We start from the raw sequence: 22,304 nt of genomic DNA, 5'->3' as shown, positions 1-22,304 counted from the left end.
ATTTTATTTTATTTTATTTTATTTTATTTTATTTTATTTTATTTTGGACTTCAAATCCCAGAGTTCCTCAACCAGCAAAGCCAGCCAGTTGATCACCAAGGAAATAGATTAGCTAAGCGATTGATTCTCTCTGGCTGAAAGTGAAACTGCTTTCGGGCTGGAACAAGAGCCATGCGTTCATCAGTAATTAGGTAAGTGCCTTAGAATCTCTACTCTTACTTGTAGAAAACATGTTTTCTACAAGTAAAAGTACAAGTAAGGTTCTGGTGATGAGGAACTCAGGTAAGATCACCAGAGGAGACTTTACATTTTTTTTAAAAGTTTAAAGGCTCTGCCGATCTCACCTGAGGGGCGGGATCCTCAAAGGCTTTTTTTTACTTTTAAAGGCATGTTTCGGCTGAAGCAAAACCGGCTTTCAAAAGTAAAAAAAAAAAAAACCTCTGCAGATGGTGCGGCTCAGCAGAGGCAGGGGGGCAGGGGCAGGGATTTTTGCTACCGGTCCTCCGAACCAGCAGCCGCCATCGCTACCGGATCGCGCAAGCCGGTCCGATCCGGGAGCATTTCACCCCTGATCAAAAGCCTTTTCAGGTGGTTTGTTTACCTTTTCACCAAGTTTCTAAAATCTTTGCATTAGTTGAAAAAGTTTTGTCCTAATACATACTTCATATTATTAACCCTGTTATGGTGGAATTACAGCTCCCTAAGTCATTATTGCAAGTCCAACCCATTTTCCATTGTAGCTTATTGCAGCCTAAAGTCACCTCTGATCTTCATCTGCCTACTACCCCTGTTCTGCCCCCTATTATGGTAGAGGATGAAAAACATTTTGAAGTTCAGGAAATTCTTGACTCTAGGAAATTCCACAAGACCACCAGTACCTGGTGGCTTGGAAACACCTCTCCTTCTCACACAATGAATGGGTTCACAAAATACATGTGCATGCCACTAAATTAGTATGTATATCTCATCAATTGTACTCTGACAAACCTCATTGTTTATAATTTTTATGTTTCCTTTGTCTCTCTTTCCTTCTTTTGTTTTCTTTCAGGTGGATTCCCTACTTTTTTAGGGGGGTGACATGTCAGGCAATTTTAAATATTGCTTTTCATTTTATATTCAGTTTTTCTTTTTTAATTTTTTATTGATATATTTAATTTTTGGCTTAAAATTTTGCTTTGTAAAAAAAACCACAAAAAACCCATTAATAATAGTGGCTATGAAATGATACCAGAATACCAGATTCAATGTTTGATGTGGATGTTTTAGTTCTATGGGTAGAATTTAGACAGCATTTTACATCCAGTTTTCTTAAGTCGAGGAAAGCATTTGACCACAAACAAAGAGACTTTTTTTATAGAGTCAAAAATGTGTGCTCAGGTCCACACAGGAGATTTGTGAAGAAATGCAGGACGGCTATTGTAAAATTAATACACTTTGTAACAGGCTGAATAGAATAGAATAGAATAGAATAGAATAGAATAGAATAGAATAGAATAGAATAGAATAGAATAGAATAGAATTTTTATTGGCCAAGTGTGATTGGACACACAAGGAATTTGTTTTGGTGCATATGCTCTCAGTGTACATAAAAGAAAAAGGAAAAAAAACCTTCATCAAAGGTACAACATTTACAACAATGATAGCAACAAAAAGTTACAGTCATACAATCATAAGTGGAGAGAGATTGGTGATGAAAACGATGAGAAGATTAATAGTAGAGTAGATTTAGTAAATAGTTTGACAGTGTTGAGCACTGATGGCCTCAGCAGAGTGATGGCCTTTGGGAAAAAACTGTTCTTGTGTCTAGTTGTTCTGGTGTACAATGCTCTATAGCGTCGTTTTGATGGTAGGAGTTGAAACAGTTTATGTCCAGGATGTGAGGGATCTGTAAATATTTTCACGGCCCTCTTCTTGATTTGTGCAGTATACAGGTCCTCAATGGAAGGTAGGTTGGTAGCAATTATTTTTTCTGCAGTTCTAATTATCCTCTGAAGTCTGTGTCTTTCTTGTTGGGTTGCAGAACCAAACCAGACAGTTATAGAGGTGTAAATGACAGACTCAATAGTTCCTCTGTAGAACTGGATCAGTAGCTCCTTGGGCAGTTTGAGCTTTTCTTTCTGAGTTGGCGCAGAAAGAACAGTCTTTGTTGTCCTTTTTAGATGATGTTTTTGATGTTAACTGTCCATTTTAGATCTTACCATATGATAGAACCTAGAAATTTGAAGGTTTCTACTGTTGATACTGTGTTGTCAAGTATTGTGAGAGGTGGAAGTATGGAAGGGTTTCTCCTAAAGTCTACCACCATTTCTACAGGTTCCTTGATTGCAAAGATTATCTCAACAAAGAGAATGACCCAAATAGGGGGAGGCAGCTTATTAGTTTCACACCTTACTATATTCAGAACATGCTTAGTTCTGGTGCAAAGTGCTCTAAAGTCTGAATTTTCCTAAAATGCAAGCCCACACATAAGGAAATGTGTGTTTGTTGAAAACCAGAGAGCTGCATAGCTTGTAAACAAAAAAAAAAAAATTATGAAAATATTTCACAGAATTTTGCTTTGATATTATACTACACAAAATTTTGTTTGTTACAGAGATATTCTTGATTTTAGTTATGGCCTTCTTCAGATTGTGCTGCTTTGTTTTGTCAAAGGTGCTTTTTCAAAACTGGACAGTTTTTTTCCCTGAGGAAGAAGAAGAAGATGTTTTGCTTCTCATCCAAGAAGCTTCATCAGCTCTGCATGATGTGGGCAAACTGATGAAGCTTCTTGGAAGAGAAGTGAAACATCTTCTTCCTGAGAGAAAAAAACTATGCGGTTGCCTTTTGAAAAAGCACCTTTGAGACAACTATGACCTGGATGACTGAGACTCTCCATACACATTTATGTTTTGTTTTGTTTTGCTATCAGAAACAAAGAATTAATTAATTGATTGATTAATTAGTTTGCTTGTTTATTATTTATTTATATTTATATTTCTATTACCATATTTTTTGGAGAATAAGACCTTCCAGACTATAAGACGCACCTACCTTTTTTGGTGAGGAAAACAAGAAAAAGAAATCTGCCTCTGCCTCCCAGCAATTTTGCCTTGTTACAGTAAACAACCTTCTTTACTTTCATTTTTGTTTTCAGCATAGCTTGATTAGCACAAGAAAAAAAAAATCTGCTCCCAGAAACTTACCTCCTTACAGCAAGCAGCAGAGGCCTGCGCAGCAATAGACAATGGCAATCCCTGCAGCCTGAAAGAGCTGAGAGTTGGGAGTGTTCTGTTTCCCCCCCCCCCAACACTCCCAAGAAAAAGTCAGTCAAAGGCCTTCTGCCAACAGTGCATTTACACTTGGCCGGGTTCCTTTAGGCACAGAAATGTTCTGGCCACATTTCCCCACGCGCCTGCCAAAATCTCTGAAACAGTCTGCTACCGAGGTAACCAGGAAATTACAGGTAAAGCAAAAGTCACTCACAAAGAGATTCTTCCATCCATGAAACAGATTGCCCACGAAATTTGCAGCTTTGTCCAACACAAAGAGCCACGAAGCTCCTCCTCCTGCTTTTATCCCCTGTGGGTGTCGCTCCGTGACTCAGCATTCCCTGGGCCTGCCCCACCTTTTCCTCTGCTGCGCATGCCGATCACTCTTCGCAGTCTCACATCAAGCCAAGATTGGTCTTGGGGCATTACCAAATCGGAAGAAGGCCCGGGGGGGAATCAGGTCTTGCCAGCCCCTCCTCCTCCTCCTGGGACAGTGCCAGGGAGGAAGAGGGCCCAGGGGAAGCAGGCCTTGCCAGCTTCTCCTCCTCACTCTCTGATTCATCCTCCTCCAGGAGGCCAAGTCGGGGGGCCTGGGTCACAACAGGGAGGCTGATCCAATCGACAATCAACTTGTGCTAATTAGGCTGGAGCTGAAATGGGCTGTTTCTTCTTGCTGCTTGCTGCAAGGAGGTAAATTGCTGGGAGGCAGGGGCCAAAGGGTGAGGACCAGTGGGTGGGCAGGGCTACTTTTGGTGTATAAGACATACCCAAATTCTCACCCCCTTTTAGGGGGGGAAGTTGCATCTTATACTCTGAGAAATATGGTAATTAAATCAAAATATTGTAATTATTGTAATATTATTACAATTAAATTATTATTATTATAATATAATTAATATTATTATATTATTATTATTATTACAATTATTGTAATATTATTGTAATATTATAATAAAATATGGTAATTAAATCAAAATGTCAAGGCTGGCTCAGAGGCTAGAACGCTGAATTTATCGATCAAAAGGTCGGTAGTTCGGCGGTTCAAATCCCTAGTGCTGCCGTGTAACAGGGTGAGCTCCCGTTACTTGTCCCAGCTTCTGCCAACCTAGCAGTTTTGAAAGCACGTAAAAATGCAAATAGAAAAAATAAGGACCACCTTTGGTGGGAAGGTAACAGCGTTCTGTGCGCCTTTGGCATTGAATCATGCCGGCCACATGACCACAGAGACGTCTTCGGACAGTGCTGGCTCTTCAGCTTTGAAACGGAGATGAGCCCCACCCCCTAGAGTCAGGAATGACTAGCACGTATGTGCGAGGGGAACCTTTACTTTAAATCAAAATGTAATTTCCCCCCATAACCATCCTTTCATGTTGCTGGAAAAATATAAACATGTAGGGTTTAAAGCATTAGGCCCAATCCTCTGCTCAATGCAGAAATTTGAATTAAAGCACCCTTGACATAATTCTCTCTTCATTCAGTGAAGAACTCACATTTCCCTAATTAAAATAAACTGAAAATGCAGAATCTTATGAGATGCTTGTTACAGGGTCCTGAGACTTATTATGAGATACAGTATCTTTAGTGTTTGACTGTGGCTGTCAGCCCAGCGAGGTAGTCCAGATAGGAAGCACAACCAGATGGACTAATTCTATTTTATTGTTAGATGATATTAAAAGAATCTTGAAAATACATTTCTTCCCTATTCCCCTTACAGGCTGATAAAATATGGAAGGTCCCTTCTGAGATTCCCTTTGGGGCTAAGCTGCCTCTTATCCAACTGTTCCCTAGCTTTAGCTCTTTTCTCTGTCTCCCCAAGTCATTCTTACATACCATAAGAGAGATTTTAAAATAAGATGAGATTTCTTTATTCATTTTCAAGTACAAATAATATCATAGTTCCACTAATAAAAAAATAAGTGTTCTATTGTGTATGGCCTGTCCTGTATAAGTAAAGGTGGACTAGATGTCTAAAAATGCTTGTTTCCATGAAAAGCAGGTTAACTCAGCTGAATACACAATACCAGAATTTTCTTGTGTATATATTATGGCTACATTCTTCACATTTTACTGAAGTACTGTTTGGTTTGGGTTAGCAGGATGTTTAGTACGCCTTGTGTTGAAAGATGAATTACTTTATTGGCCAGGAAACATAATAAATCTGAAGGTTTGTTGCACCCAAGCTCTCCTTTTCAGTTATTGTGGGCAGAATACATCCCCAAACAGCTGCTACCAAGTAAAGGGGAAAAAAGATACAGCATCTGTAAAAAAAATATTGATATAGAGCAGTGGTTCAAGGCTGCTACAATTAAGAAAACTGAATTGGGAGGATCAGCAAGCAAGTAATCATGAAATAGAAGAATCTGTGAAAGATTTCAACAGCAGTGAACTACTCCCAGGATATCCACTGATCTAAACATACAAGTAATTGGTGGTGATAGTTGTGAGCATTCATATTTGACTAAATGCCACAGCTGCTTATTTTGAAATGAGGGAGGAAGCAAATAAATCTCATGCTTTGACTACAATGATTCTCCTCATCAAACTCACTGGAGATGTAGCCACTGGAAAGAAAACAATAGTCAACATTTGAAAGCTGCTTTGTTATTGTGTTTATGTACTGAAGAATTTAGCAACCAGCAAGTTATGTAGAAAGAAAATGAATTATTGCCTTATACACTGTAAGCCGCCCTGAGTCTTCGGAGAAGGGCGGGGTATAAATGTAAAAAAAAAAAAAAAAATTAAACAGCAGTGGGTGTTTTGTTTTGTTTTTTCATTTTATGACACTTTGCCATGCACTTTTATAAAAAGCCGGGTGCCTGAATTTCTCCCTCATTCATCCAGAATGTTGAAATATTCCCTCAACTCAACTGTCAGTTGTCAATTAAAATCCCAGGGAATTAAATGGAAATAGAATTAAAATTCCATTTTAATTCAGATGTAAAGCATGCTAAACTTGTCCAGTTGGATTTTATTGCCACTTTTTCCCAATCTAGAGACAGAGTTCTCAGGATAACAAATTATATTCTGAATGTATCCAATGCATTGATTTCTAATTTTAACCCCATTTCTTAATAATCCTAATATGTAATGTGCATTTTGCAATGAGCCACACAGTGATTTGTTGTTTTAATTCGATTGATTATAAAAGAGGAGAGAAACATAAAAGGAAAGTTAGCATCACACAGACCATTGAAAGATATAGTTTGAAAATTGTTCTGAGCATCATTTTCCACATGCAGTGGTGGAATTCAGCTGGTTCCCACCCATTCAGGAGAACTGTTCGTTAACTTTCTGAGCAGTTCGGAAACCGGTTTTTGGAAGGAATCTCCATTTGTTTTTTTCCACTTTACAGGGCTAATCCTGTAAGGAAGGCAGGAAGGAAACATTCTGGTGATATTTCTAGCCTAATATTTATTGCCCTGCTTACAGAAACTGCATCTAGGTTAAACCTTATTACCAATAGCTAAAGGTTCTTGGCAGTACACCCAACTTACTGTTGCCTGAACTTCTCCTGAGTTTGATGTTTTTTTTGTTTTTGTTTTTTTGTTGCTAGTATGTGCGACGGGAACCTTTACCTAAATAACTTTTCCACACTTTTTCATTTAAGAGTGTCAGATTTTATTTTTTTGAAATAAGAGTATTTTTATAAGCAATTGCTTATCTTTTTAAATTTATTTATGATTCAAAATTCATTATTATAGCTATTTGTTAATTCAGAAATTTAACTATAGCAGAAAAAAAAATACTATTCTGTCATGTCTATGGAGATTCTCAGTCATCCAGGTCATGGTTGTCCCAAAGGTGCTTTTTCAAGAGGCAACTTTCTGGTTTTTCTTTGACGACATTTTGCTTTTCATCCAACAAGCTTCTTCAACTCTGACTAGATGGTGGGGAATGGAAGGATTTATGCTCCTTGTAGATAGCTGGTCATTTGCATTCTTTTAGCATGTTGTTAAGGTCACTTGGAGGTTTATCTGTGTCATCAGAGTCACCTGAGTGGTACAAATTAGTGTCAAGCCTTCTTGGAACTGTTGAAAGGACCGTGTTGTAGTTTGGAGATAAATGATGTCACATCCTTCCCCTCTGTTGAGAGACGGCTGTTTAATTTTGACATAGATGACCTCTTTAACCCTCTTTCAAACCAGTGGTTCTCTCTGTCCAAAATGTGGACTTTGCTGTCTTCAGAAGAGTGGCATGTGTCTTTTAAATGCTGAATCTAGTTCTCATGTGTTTGTTCTCCTATGATGTGCCATGTGTTTATGCAGTAGTTGTTTTGTTTCCCCAATGTACAGATCTGCACATGGCTCACTGCATTATACTGCATATATCACATTGTTCAGTTTGTGTCTTTATCCTTGGGGTGACCAAGCTTCTGCCTTCGTGTATTCTTGGGTTTGAAGTGTGCACATATGTTATGTTGGCTGAAGATCCTTCTGAGTTTTTCTGATATGCTTGCAATGTATGGAATGACAACATTGCTTTGATATTGTTCTCTTCATTATCTGTTATGGAGCACCTCCTGTAGGGTCTTTTTTGAGATTTGATAAAGGCCCACTTGGGATAGATACATGTTTTGAGGGCTTCCTTGATGTGTTTTTATTCTTTTTCTTTCCCATCTTTGCTGGTGGGCAGGCCTTCAGTTCGGTGATGTAGGATTCTGGTGATTCCCATTTTGTGCTTCAGTGTTTGGTAGGAATCAAAATGTAAATATTGATCTGTGTGAGTGGGTTTTCTGTAAACTTCAGTGTTAAGGCTTCTATCTTTTAATGTGTACTGCACAGTTCGAGAAGACTAGACTATTTTTCTTAACATCTCATGTGAATTTGATACTGTATATCTATTAGGTCCTGGAGATCCTAAAAATTGGTCACCCTCCCCTATCAATTTTAGTTTAAAGCCCTCCTGATAAGTTAAGCCAGTCATTTTCTGAAAACATTCTTCAAGATTTTTGTGAGTTGCAGTTCATCCTTTGCCAAAAGTCCATCATGGAGGTAATGCAGACCATGGTCTAGGGATCCAAAGTTGTCTTGGCAACACCAACCCTTTAGCCAATGGTTCACTAAAATCCTTTGTTCTTTTACTGGATGTTGTCCATTCATTGAAAGTACAGATGAAAAAAAAACTAGTTGTGTACCTAATTCTTTAATTTAAATGTTAACATGTAGATTTTATTTCATTATATATTATATATACAGACAGTTTGTGGGCTGTCTGTGGAGATTGAAGAAGGTGACCTTTCTAGCTGTTCCTTTCCTTGTTTTCTGTTTGTTTGGAATGGCTATGTACCAGGCAGAGATCAAAGAAGACAAAGCAGACAGCTGCACATCCCCAAATCTGCATACTTTTTAGAATGCTCCAAGTTTCATAAACCAAAATACCATGCAAAATGGAAGACAACTCTAGGATTATGAAGATCTGTGGTCAGTTTCCACTTAATTTTCTCCTTTTATCTTTATTCAAAAGCAAAATGAAGTCTGCTATGTTATTGCCAAGGTTACTCTAGCAAAAAAAAAACCTTGATCCATTCACTGTCTTATGTTAACAGCATATTTTTGCTTGAGCATTCATTTAACAGATAATTATTATCTGATCACCTCAAATACTTTCTACATTTCTTGTATAATATTACCAAGTTTTATGAGGCATTATGTCTTATGTATTTTACAGTGAAGACATTAGTATAAAACTGAAATCTATGGACAATCTACACTCCTGGTTTCTGCTTCTCACACTTAGGTGACCACTAATGATTTACAAGTTCATTGCATACTTCTTGGCACTGTATAAGTAATTGCCAAAATATAACTGATGGTCCCAAAAATAACTAAAATAAATTAAAGACCTTACCCATAGCTGGAGTATAGAGAAGTCAAAATCCTGGAAAATGTTAGATATGTTTTTTATAGTTAGCTTTGTCATATAGTGTTGGCACAGAGATTTGTTGTAAAACTTTTTCAATTAAAAAAAAAATACTCAACTGATGATTTTGGCTATATTGTGGTATGTACAGTACATTTAGTAATATTGGGATGCCATTGAAACTGTCTTGAACACATTCATATTTATAATTCAAGATGCTTAAATTGATCTAATACTGCTAAAATAGTTGCTGAGCTATTAAGATAAGATAAGATAAGATAAGATAAGATAAGATAAGATAAGATGTCTCATATTTTTCTGAGATAACTTGGTTACCTCATAAAATGTACAGTCTTGCAGTCTCATAGGTACATGTTTTTGTCATAACTTGATTATCTACTGATCAAGGCTATAATCTGTCAGGGAATTCATTCAGTTAATCAATCAATACCTTTATAAATAAATAAATAAATAAATAAATAAATAAATAAATAAATAAATAAATAAATAAATAAATAAATAAATATAGAATAGTTTACAATAAATTCATATATTTTTCATTCTGAGAATAATAGTATATTGTATATAACAAAAAAAATTCCACCTGATTCTGATCAGAAAATCTTCACTATTCAGGGATTTGTTCTGATTTTAAACAATATGGAAAATGTATTGCTGGGAAATGTTAATAGCTTTAAATATAATCCTTAATATTATATATTAAATATAATATATTTAAATTATAATTGCTTGTAAGGGAAATGTGACTGGAAGAGTCAATTACAAATATTCACTACTAAATGGCTATTAATAAATTACTTTTTGAAAACCGTTTCTTCCTTGAAAGCAAAACTATTTTTTCCACCACCAAATATATTTTAAAAATTTACAGATTGTGTAAAATGTGGAAATCTGTTATATGAAATGTCCTGTTGAAGGTAAGGTTTGAAGCAGATAAAATATGCCTCTGTTCAGTTAAGAATACTGTCACTAGGTAATGATTAATCTTTAGATTTGTAACCATGAAACTAGACTTGAACTAAATAAGCAACAAGCAGAAGCATCATCAATGAAATCTCATCCCTAGAGTAGTTCTCTTGGCAAACATATTTGAATCTAGCACTTGTATTTTTATCAGAACGACTTTCACATCATTTCAGATTGTTCCTCTAGTCTGTAGTTTTCTACTCTGAATATGCCAAAAATAACAAGGCAAAGGAACTTATGTCTGATTTTGTTAAATTCATGGCATAGAGTCAAATTACGTATTTATAGCAGTTAGAGTAAAATTATACAAAATGGTAATTCCCTCAAAAATGAAATCAGTATAGCAGTAGTAAAATATTACAAATCGTCATGTTTCTTATATCTGTCTTTGCTTCTGAGAAAAAGCTAACTGTTTTACATACGTTCATGTGGTTTGGTTGGTGTTACAATAGTGAAGATATTTGGAATATACATATCATGCTTATTGGTTGTCATTGCTGTTGTTGTTTTAAAAAGTTATATCATTTTACTCTGGGAAAGATGGGACCTTAATAGGCAGAATGCTTTCAAATCTGAAACATGGAAGTTTCTGGCTCCTATTATTGGTATGACAACAAAAGACAAAAATGAACTGTGGAATGGACTTCTAAGTATGGAGAACACCATAAAAGAATGCTGTGTTTGAATAATGATAATTGTAAAAGTAACACACTATTTCCCAATCCCAGATATCTGGAAGCCATAATACATCCAGCACCCAAAAGAAGATTACAAAAATATTCTAGATTATATATTCTTTCTGCGCCAACTCAGAAAGCTCAAACTGCCCAAGGAGCTTCTGATCCAGTTCTACAGAGGAATTATTCAGTCTATCATTTGCACCTCTATAACTGTCTGGTTTGGTTCTGCAACCCAACAAGAAAGACACAGACTTCAGAGGATAATTAGAACTACAGAAAAAATAATTGCTACCAACCTACTTTCCATTGAGGACCTGTATACTGCACGAATCAAGAAGAGGGCCGTGAAAATATTTACAGATCCCTCACATCCTGGACATAAACTGTTTCAACTCCTACCATCAAAATGATGCTATAGAGCACTGCACACCAGAACAACTAGACACAAGAACAGTTTTTTCCCAAAGGCCATCACTCTGCTAAACAAATAATTCCTTCAACATTGTCAAACTATTTACTAAATCTACACTACTATTAATCTTTTCATCGTTCCCATCACCAATCTCTTTCCACTTATGACTGTATGATTGTAACTTTTTGTTGCTATCATTAAGGGTTAAATTGTACCCTATGACCATCATTTGTGTTGTAAATGTACCTTGATGAAGGTATTTTTTCTTTTATGTACACTGACAGCATATGCACCAAAACAAATTCCTTGTGTGCCCAATCACACTTGGCCAATAAAGTTCTATTCTATTCTATATAGAATAACAGAGTTGGAGGGAACCCTGGAGGACTTTTAGTTCAAGCTCCTGCTCAAGCAGAAAACCCCATACCATTCCATACAAATGGCTATCCAATCTCTTCTTTAAAACTTCCAGTGATGGAGAACCCACAATTTCTGGAGCTAACCCATTCCAGTGATTAATTGTTCTCACTGTCAGAAATTTCTCCTTAATTTTAGATTGAATCTCTTTTTGAGAGATTTAAATCCATTACTTCTTGCCTTGCCTTGAGGGGCTTTGATAAATAGGTTGACCCCCTGTTCTTTGTGATAGCCTGCAAATATTGTTATCATGTCATCCATAGTCTTTCTATTCTTTAGACCAGCAGTTACCAACTAGTGGTCCGTGGACCACTGGTGGTCCACAAGAAAATTTTGGTGGTCCACAAAAAATTATTTGCATTTTTTTATATTGCACTAAATCAGGGGTCCTCAAACTATGGCCGCTAGGCCAGATACATGCAATAAACATTTGTGTTGCTACAGAAAGTCTCCCCCTTCGGGGACTTTTTGTGTGGGTTGAAGGAGGACAGAAATTCCAACTTGGAGTATGCTTCAGACTCCTCATGCGGGGCTTTGGGTGAAGGCTGGAGGGAAGTGTCGCTGGTGGCAAGAAGCCAGAGGACCTTGTTCCATCATGGCCTGGAACTGGCTGACCATTTCAGCCCACTGAGCCTCCAGGTGTCAGTACTGGTCTTGCACTCCCGCAGGTCTTCCCTCTGCTTGGAAAGCCTATGCTTGTAGTCCTCAGTGAGGTGCTTTTGCTGATCCTCCTTTTCAGTCAGATCCAATTTGAACTGAGCTGTTTTGCCAACTCTTTCTCATGGTGGCTGCTTAACTCCAGCGATTGCTTCCTGTTGGGGCCCTAAAGAGCCCAGGTGGGGAGGCAAGCAGTGGCTGGGAGGGAGGGACAAGTAGAGACCAATGAGGCAACTCTTCATGTAAGTGACATTGAGTTGGCCATGCCCACCCAGTCATATGACCACCTAGCCACGCCCATCCAGCTGGTCATTAGGCAGATCATATTAGGGGTCTGTAGGATTTAAAATTATGAATTTAGTGGTCCCTGAGGTCCGAAAGGTTGGTGACCCCTGCTTTAGACTAGACATACCCAATTCCTGCAATGTTTTATCATATGTTTTAGCCTCCAGCCACAATCATCTTTGTTGTTCTTCTTTGCATCCTTTCTAAAGTCTCAACATCTTTCTTTTGGTGACACCATCTTTTGGTGACAAAAACTGGATCCAGTACTTCTAGGGTAGTACTTCACATGGGATTAAGCTGCATGCTTTTCTCTATGTTGATGTAGCTCTAGCTCTAACTACATTGAGTGTAGTTGCCCAGCCAGTTACATCTAATGATGCAGTCTATCCCACATTTACTTTAATCTTATCAAAAAGTAGGTTGTGGTCTACTTTGCAAATGCCTTACTGAAGTCAAAGTATACTACGTCCACAACATTTTGTTGATCCACTAATTAGGTCACTTTGTCAAAGAATGCAATAAGATTTATCTAGCATGGTATATTTTTGACATATCCATGCCGGCTTTTAGTAATAGCTTTCTTGTTACTAGGTGTTTGTGGATCCATTGCTTGATTATCTTTTCCAGAATCTTCCCAGACACTGATGTCAGGCTGATTGGTCCTGGATCCATTTTTTTTTCTTTTTGAAGATGGAAGCCACATCAGCACTCTGGTAGTTCCCAGTTCTCCAGGATCTTTGAAAGATATGGTTTAGTGGTTTTCAGATTCTCCTTCAAAACTCCACATTACGGCATTTGAGTAAGAAGAATGAAAGAGAAAGCAAAGAAACAAAATAGATAAGTTAATCCATTTCCCCCCCCCCTTTTATCACTGCTATTGTTATAAAGCACCAAGCAGATTTCTTGTGAGCAAAGAAATTTTTTTATTTTATTTATTTTATTTATTTTATTTGTTACAACATTATATATAAGCATAAGCATGAAATAACTATATTATATATAAGCATATATATAATCATAAGTATGTAATAACTATATGAAATTGGATACAATCAAAGGGAATATTTGGACAGGAACAGTAGGCACATTGGTGCTCTTATGCATGCCCTGAATTTCTTTTTTTGTCTACAAATAGTATCAGTGCCTACCTTTTGACAAATTTTCTGAAGTATTGGTGAACTTTTCCATTCCTTTGCCAAATGGCTCTGATTTCAGAATAAGGCAAAATAAATAGTATCCATTCATCCACACATGTCTGTAGTTAGGGAACGTGTTGAGCTGCTGACTTCTGGATAGACTGTTCAACCATCAATGGGCAGGAAAATGGCAAGATCTAATTCATATAATCAAGTGTCTGAGAGATGTTTGAAATCTCATGAGTGCATGTATTGACATATATCCAACATCTCAGATTCAGTGAGGCAAGGATCAGGTTAATTAATTATGTATGGGGTAAAAGTGGGAATATAACATGAGAAAATTGACAGAAAAATATGGGCTATGGTTTCAGATTGCTAGGCATTTCTGTCATCTCTTCCTAGGGATCTAGGAACTAATTCTGGCTTAAGACAAGACCAGAGGTGTAATGTTACTGGATCGGGTGAGTAGGTAGCGAAAACTGAGCTGGTTCAATGGCTGGCTGCCCATGCCCCGAACTGATCCATGGCCTGCAGTCCTACCATGCTTGCTTGCCTTCCATGCTGCCTTCCTGGCGTCCCGGTGGCCAGCTTGTGAAGGCAGGCAAGTGGAAGCCCCCGTGGAAAGCAGTCAACCATGGCACGGCTTCAGGGAAGGGAATAAGCTTCCCCGCCCCTGCTTTACCACTCTTCCTCCTTGCCAGCCGCATCCACTCGGCCAATCTGCAAACTTGGCCAACGCTTCCACTTTGCTGGACTCTTCTCTTCTCTGCCCACTCTTAACACCGCTGACACTGATGCTGCTGGGAAAGTGGCTGAATGTGGCTGAATGAGGCTTGCTGTCCTGCCACACTTAATAGAAAGTGCCTAGGATCCAGGCTACGGTCAGGATCACAATGGCATTAGTCCAAATCCAACTCATTGCAAAACCTCTGGGCTGCCTGGGAGCTCTGAGTCAGCTGAAAAAAGGTTCAGTTCTTGGGGAGATGCTCTCTTTTCTCGGAGACAAGAAAATGGCAAAGAAAAGGAAAGGAAGCATGCAGAGGTATGGAAGCATCGGCCGAGTTTGCAGGAAGATTGGCCGAGGGGATGCTGCTGGCGAGGAGGAAGAGATGAAGTCGTAAAGTGAGGGGGGCAGCTTACTCCTTCCCCGAAGCCCTGCCATGCTTGACTGCCTTCCACGCTGCCTTCCCAGCAGTCCCCCAGGCCCCTTGCCTTCCCCTCTGCCTCGGGTCCTGCTGCCTGCATTCAGCCCATGACAGGGGACACTTTCTTCCTTCTCCCACAACAGCCGCTGCTCAGATCAGGTGTGTTTGTGTTTATGTGTGTGTGTGTGTGTGAGAGAGAGAGAGAGAGAGAGAGAGCAAGAAAAGGAGAAAGAAAGAAAGAAAGAAAGAAAGAAAGAAAGAAAGACATAAGTGACGTCATGTTGGCCATGCTCAAACAGTCACATGCCCACCAAGCCATGCCCACAGAACCAGTGGCAAAAAAATTTAGATTTCACCCCTGGACAAGACTGGTTATATTTTTTCTCAAATGATCATGGTTTGAGCAGAAGACAAAGCCCTTACAATATTCCCAAGCTTTTTAAATCATGCTAAACCACTAATAAGCTGTGGTTTTATCTGCTCTGTTTCATGTATTGTATTGCACTATATATTCATTTTTTATGGTTGTGAACTTTTGCTTTTATTGATATTACAAGCCGATTTGAGAGGACAAAAAAGCAAAAGGTTCAAAAAAAGCCTTAGAAGGGAAGAATAAGGTTTGAATTCAATCCTAGTGACCTCAAGAATTTTCCCATCATCATTTTTCAACAAACCACTAATTAGGGGAACCAGAATATAAGCATTTTGCATTTAACTTTTGCTTCTAAAAGATAGCTAATGTATATAATATTTGCATTTTAGCTTAAAATCCATATACAAAAACATTTTCATATTTAGTGCTTTCTTTGATTAAAATATGAAGAGTTAAGGAACTGGATAAGAAGCCTATGAATGAATAGGTGTGAAATGGTCCAGGTTAGAAATAGACTGGTTTATGTAGTTCTTGGATTGATTAGGAATCTTTATAGCATTAGGAATATTAGGAAACAGAGATGGGAAATCTGTGAAAAGTTTTAAATCTGTTTTCAATTATATCATAGTTTTCAATTATACTATAAAATTTGTATAGTACTGGCACTTTTTATAGTTGTGTTTAGAAGGAATTTCAATCACATTGGGAGCCTGGAATATGGAGAGGGTCTTTTCATTCCAGGATTTCCATACTCTACCCTCCTACCTCACATATAATTACATAAACTGGGCAAGAAGACTGTCAGGGTTCTGACAGATGCCCTAATTAAATAATGAATTTAAAAACTATAGAAGGGACAATCTAACAAGTGTGTTGAACTTTTTCTTCTCCTTTCCTAATAATTGTCAACACGTCTTTGAGTGAGGCCCCTCCTCAAGCCCTCCCTGGATCCAGCTGCTTTAGAGAATTATCGTCCCGTCTCCAACCTTCGTTTCGTGGCGAAGGTTGTTGAGAGTGTGGTGGCGCAACAGCTCCCCCAGTACCTGGATGAATCTGTCTATCTTGACCCATCCCAGTCCGGCTTCCAGCCTGGGTACAGCACAGAGACGGCATTGGTCGCATTGGTAGATGATCTCTGGAGGTCCCGGGACAGAGGTTGTTCCTCTGCCCTGGTCCTATTAGATCTCTCAGCGGCTTTTGATACCATCAACCATGGTATCTTGCTGAGACAGCTGGGGGGGTTAGGAGTGGGGGGCACCGTCTTTCGGTGGTTCTCCTCCTACCGGTTGCCTTTCTGACTGGTCGCAGACGGTGTTGGCAGGGGAGGCAGGGGGGCAGGGAGGCAGAGATCAGCCGCGAGGCGCCTCATGTGTGGGGTGCCGCAGGGGTCGGTTCTCTCGCCTCTCCTGTTCAACATCTACATGAAGCCACTAGGCGAGATCATCCGTGGTTTCGGGGTGCGATGTCACCTGTACGCTGATGATACACAGTTGTACATTTCCACCCCTAACCACCCCAACGAAGCTGTTGAAGTGGTGTCTGGAGGCCATGCGGGTCTGGATGGGGAAAAACTGGCTTCGACTCAACCCTTCCAAGACTGAGTGGCTGTAGATGCCAGCATCCCGGTACAGCCAACTGACTCCATCGCTGACTGTTGGGGGTGAGTCATTGGCCCCCATGGAGAGGGTTCGCAATCTTGGCGTCCTCCTGGATGTACGGCTGTCTTTAGAGGAGCACATGATGGCCATCGCCAGAGGGGCTTTTTATCAGGTTCGCCTAATACACCAGTTACGCCCCTTCTTAGACTGGGATTCTCTATGCACAGTCACTCACGCCCCCGTCACTTCCCACCTGGACTACTGCAACGCTCTCTACATGGGGTTCCCCTTGAAGAGCACCCAGAGGCTCCAACTGATCCAGAATGTGGCTGCGCGGGTAATAGAGGGAGCAACTCGAGGCTCCCATGTAACACCCCTCCTGCGCAAGCTGCACTGGCTTCCGGTGGTCTTACGGGTGCAATTCAAGGTGTTGGTTACCACCTTTAAAGCGCTCCATGGCATAAGACCGAGTTATTTACGGGACCGCCTGCTGCTACCAATTGCTTCCCATCGACCTGTGCGCTCCCATAGGGAGGGTCTCCTCAGGGTGCCGTCGGTCAGACAATGTCGACTGGCGACCCCCAGGGGGAGGGCCTTCTTTGTGGGGCTCCTGCCCTCTGGAACGAGCTGCCTCCAGGGATACGTCAACTCCCTGACCTCCGGACCTTCTGACGCGAGTTAAAGACATTTTTATTTCATCGCGTAGGGCTGGCTTAATATAGTTTTAATGGGAGTTTTTTATTACAATTTTTAGCTTCTTAGCCAAATTGAATTAGTTTTTTAAAAATGTTTTTAATTTTTGTGATTCCTTGTTTTACTTGGCTGTAAACCGCCCTGAGTCCTTCGGGAGAAGGGTGGTATATAAATTAAAATAATAAATAAATAAATAAATAAATAAATAAATAAATAAATAAATAAATAAATAAATAAATAAATTAATTAATTAATTAATTAATTAATTATATAAGAAAAATGTTCAAAATTTGTCCCTTACTTGGACCAACAACATATTTAAAATTATACAAATTATAACCTATACTTACAATCATGAATGGAAAAATCCTGGATTGTCATGAAACGTATTTGAACAAAACAAAGTTGTGGATTTTTTCACAACTTTGTTTTGTTCAACTACATTTTATGACAATCCAGGCTTGCAGGATTTCAGGAAAAAAAGAGTTTAGTAATATTTGAGATACCGCTCTCTTTAAGGTTCAGGCTAGAATTTTCATATAAACCCATTGGACGTTAGACATGTATAGGAGTAACAATAACTCAATTTAAATAAGAATTGAAAGATTTCTTTATAAGTAGGATGACTTAAAGCTGAAATGTTTAAACTATGAATGTGGGACAAGGTGAAATAAAAAAATGAATCCATCTGCAAAAATCCACAAGGGATTACAGTAGTTCTCAGAAATCTGGAACTGAATCCATATGCATTCAGTGATATTTACAGAATAAATTAGACTACTCCTTAATAGTGATATGGCAGGCAAACAGAACCCAGATATATCTGTATCTGAAACAGTTATATCTACAGAACTTTGCCATTGCAGATGTTCAAAACTCGGAGGAAAGTAAACTGAAGATTCTGCAAACTCAAAAACTACAGTAAGATGGAAATGATTGCATATTTTTCAAATGAACATCTAAATTAGTGGATAGATGAAAAGGAATCCAGTGAGATTTTTCAAATATTTCCCCTCCTTTTAAATATTCAAGTATTTGCTAATTTTTTGTGTTAGTTTATACTGTACATTAGTTGGACAATTCATGCCAAATGAAATTCCCTTTATTTATTCTACTTGCTGACTTGCTAACAATATAAAAAAGAAAAAGAAATTAAAACAGAAAGATAAATTTTGTCGTCCTAAACTTCTTAAATATGCCAGCATTACCACAGTTTAATCATTTACATTACAAGGATTTGTGTATTTCATTTTTAACCTTTTTCATTGTGCCACAAACATTTTCAGTGAAGCAAACTCAGCCTTGATCTAGTTTTGCTTGAAGAATATCTGATTTGGATCAAGATTTTTTCCTCATTTTTCATACAATAAAATGGAAATTTATTGGTCTGACGAGTGCATGAATTATTTCAGTCAAACCAATAAAAGGAAAAAGAAAATCAAATACAAATATGTATTTGTTTTCAAAAGATAGCCTTTATTTATTTTATGAAACTATTGGAAGTTGATGAAAATTTCTTGCTAACCTTACAAAGTATAAATTGCATGCCTCCAGGTATAAAATATTGGACAGAATGCTATGAAATAAATAAATCCTAACACAAATGAGAACATATCAAACTGTTACTTCTTAAAACATACTGCAAAAATACCAGTTCATCTACATAATAAATATTAAGAAAACAATGACATGGTTGAAATGTATTCATATAAATTAACAATTTTAATTACATTAGCCGAATGGACATTGGTTTAAAGCAATGCATGTAGTATGCCAAAAAGGTAACCCAATAATAACAATAAAATATTAACAACTCCAACAAAATGTCATAACTCATGTGTATACAGGTACAGGTTGATTTGTGTGTCTGTTTGTGTGTGAGAGGGTGTGTATTTTACACTAACATACACACAGGCATGCATGTAGACACACACTCAAGACATAATATCCTTAGTTCAGAACTCTGTAGAATCCCATGTTACCTGATATGAAAGGAACTTTCTCTCTAGCATCAAAAGAGAAAACATTAAGTGCTCTAAGTCTACAGCTGGAGAAAAGATTAAGAGGGAAATATTTAAGAATCAGTCTCGTACAGGTTATGGAAGCTGAGAAGGCTACAAAACTGTTATGATAGGTGTTTGTGGTTAGCTGCATTGTTTCTTATCAACACTCTACATGCAGAACCAATTCCGAAGAGACAACTTTCACACAGATTCTAGATTCCACACAGTGATAATTCTCATTGGGTTGGGATATGTATGTGTATTTATCATTTAAAAAGTTTAAATACAAAATTAAACAGTTGCAAATTAACAATGAAAACCACTGCATTAAAAAATAAATAGTGAGATATATAGAAATGTAGATTACATTTGCTCAGGGAAATATGTCATTCATAAGTTTTGACTGTTTTACATTGATCAGTTATAAATTATAGAAATTCAGTGTTAGTTTAGAATATCAGAAACTGACTTTATTACTTGTGGACTAGGGATTTAAAAGTAAAACTGAAATTGATTTTAAATAGAATACATGCCAATATAAATTTATAGCTACTGGGGTTAAGAATCTCCGGTTTATAGATTTTTGAGAGTATTGCCAGCAAAAATAGGTAAGTAATAAGTTTCTATAGATTTTGAAATGGCATATTTGAATAAGCTCTGTGACTGACACCCAGGTGTAATTTAAATACTAATAACAGTATTTCAGTTTCAATTTAATTGATAGTGAGTTTAATACTGTAATGAATGAGCTGCTCTAGCATAGTCAAAACTCAGGTACGCTCCCTTTTTATTCTGAAAAATGATACAAAAAGTTATTTCCTTATAATGCTTAATATTAAACTATAGCTGGTGAAAACCACACTTTTCATATTTAGCTCCTAAAATGGAAGCAAGAGAATGCTCAGGCAAGATGGGAAAAAGAACATGTGATAGATTCAGCAGCTTACAAAAGTCACAGGTCAATGTTTTATCCCTTCATAACCCCTTGTTAACATCTGGTAGTTTTTGTTTTTTTTCTTAATAAAGATAGTAAAAGAAAATGAGTGTCCTTTTTAAAAGATCTTAATCTATATTTTTTACCTTAAAAATATTTTTGCCAAAGTAGCTAAGTCTTGAAAAAACAGTCAAATAGGATAATAATTTCAATCTTTATTCTGAGGAAGCAATTCAATTTAATCTATAAATAACTATAAGTTAAAAGGTTATGACTGTAAAAGTTAAACAATAAGCGACTTCAAAATAAAGTATACATATATATGGATGCAAATGGAATGGGATAGACATACTTGTTCATTAATTTATAAACCTCCCACTCTTTCCAGTGTGTTTTTATAAGCCACTTTGTTAACTTGTTTTTCCCTACCCACTTGAAAAGTATAGATAAATAGATTAGAATTGATTGAAAGATCACAGAGGCATATATCTAAATATCAAACCAAGCTAGAATTTTAGGAAGGATGGATGGAGAAGTTGCATTCAATGAAAATAGAACTGGATTTGTGAAAATATCTTATCAAAAATATTAATATACACTTATTTTCGGCTAGCATGAAATCGTCAGTGCTGTTGTCCGTGCCAATAATGATAAGCATATGATTAACTAATAAAGGATCTGTTTATTACTACTGGATGTGGTCCTATGGATGTTACTATAATTACTCCTTTAAAACAATTTCATTTCTAATTTCATTTATTTCACAATCATCTTGTGCTACAGGTTTTCTGAAAGTCACTTGCTCAGGGTAAGATGAGTACAAACCAATTATACTTTTATATTTAGTAACCTCCCCATCTTCCCTTTCTAATTTTTCTTCATGTAAGAACTCTATTATTCTGATAACTTTTTACCTTTTTATCTTAAGATAAGTTGCACTGAATTTAATTAGAACTTAATTAGAGTATGCATTTATAAGACTGTGCCTCATTCCTAGAGAGCTGATTTCCTTATAGCTGCTTACATGACTTAAACATCCTAAAATTTATTATGAAAGGCTTGTTTGGTCTGTGAGAAAATTTGCAGTTGTATCAGAAGATATTTGATTAGTTGCTTCAAGTGTAAAAGCTTTAAAGTATAGATAACCTCTGCTTAATTTCACTTTTATACAGCTGGAATTTCCAATAACCATAGACACTCCAGATGTAACTAATAGGCCACAAAAACATATCTTCTACAGTCAATGGAGTGTTCCCAATTACATCACTTCAAACACTTCCCCTTTATGATTTTGTTGTCTTCCAAAATCACTAGTGAATGTTCTTTTTTCTTCAAAGTATTACATAAGCAAATAATTTACTTACATTTTCTTTTTGTATTATTTGGAAAAAGAACTGTGCATATTTTAAATATGAAATGTATTTTCTTTCTATAAAATGGATACATGGAAGTTTAAAAACCTCCATAAATGTATACAAAACTAATTATCTTATGGATGCTATATATTGTAAATTAAATTAAATTTATCTCCAAGCAAACAGTTTGATATTTACTGAATGAGGTAAAATATTTTCCCCTTTTATTTTCTATCTTATTGATACAGATATATAAATACTGGTGCTCAGACAAACTCATAACACTGCTTGAAGCCACCATCAATGCAACATAAAATTTCTTACTTAATATTTCATCCATGGACTTTTCCTTATCAGCAAGGATGATGTTTTACTGAAATGCATGAGAGAAAGGATTAATTTCTGTGTTTCATATTCCACCTTCTAAGAGATTTCATGAAGTCAGGCTAGCCCATATCTTGATTTCATGATGTGAGATTCTCAACCACATCCCTTCTTGACTACGGCAATCAATTCTCA

This window comes from Ahaetulla prasina, chromosome 4, assembly GCF_028640845.1.
Source record: "Ahaetulla prasina isolate Xishuangbanna chromosome 4, ASM2864084v1, whole genome shotgun sequence".
NCBI lineage: Eukaryota > Metazoa > Chordata > Lepidosauria > Squamata > Colubridae > Ahaetulla > Ahaetulla prasina.
Note: the sequence above shows the minus strand (reverse complement) of the source record.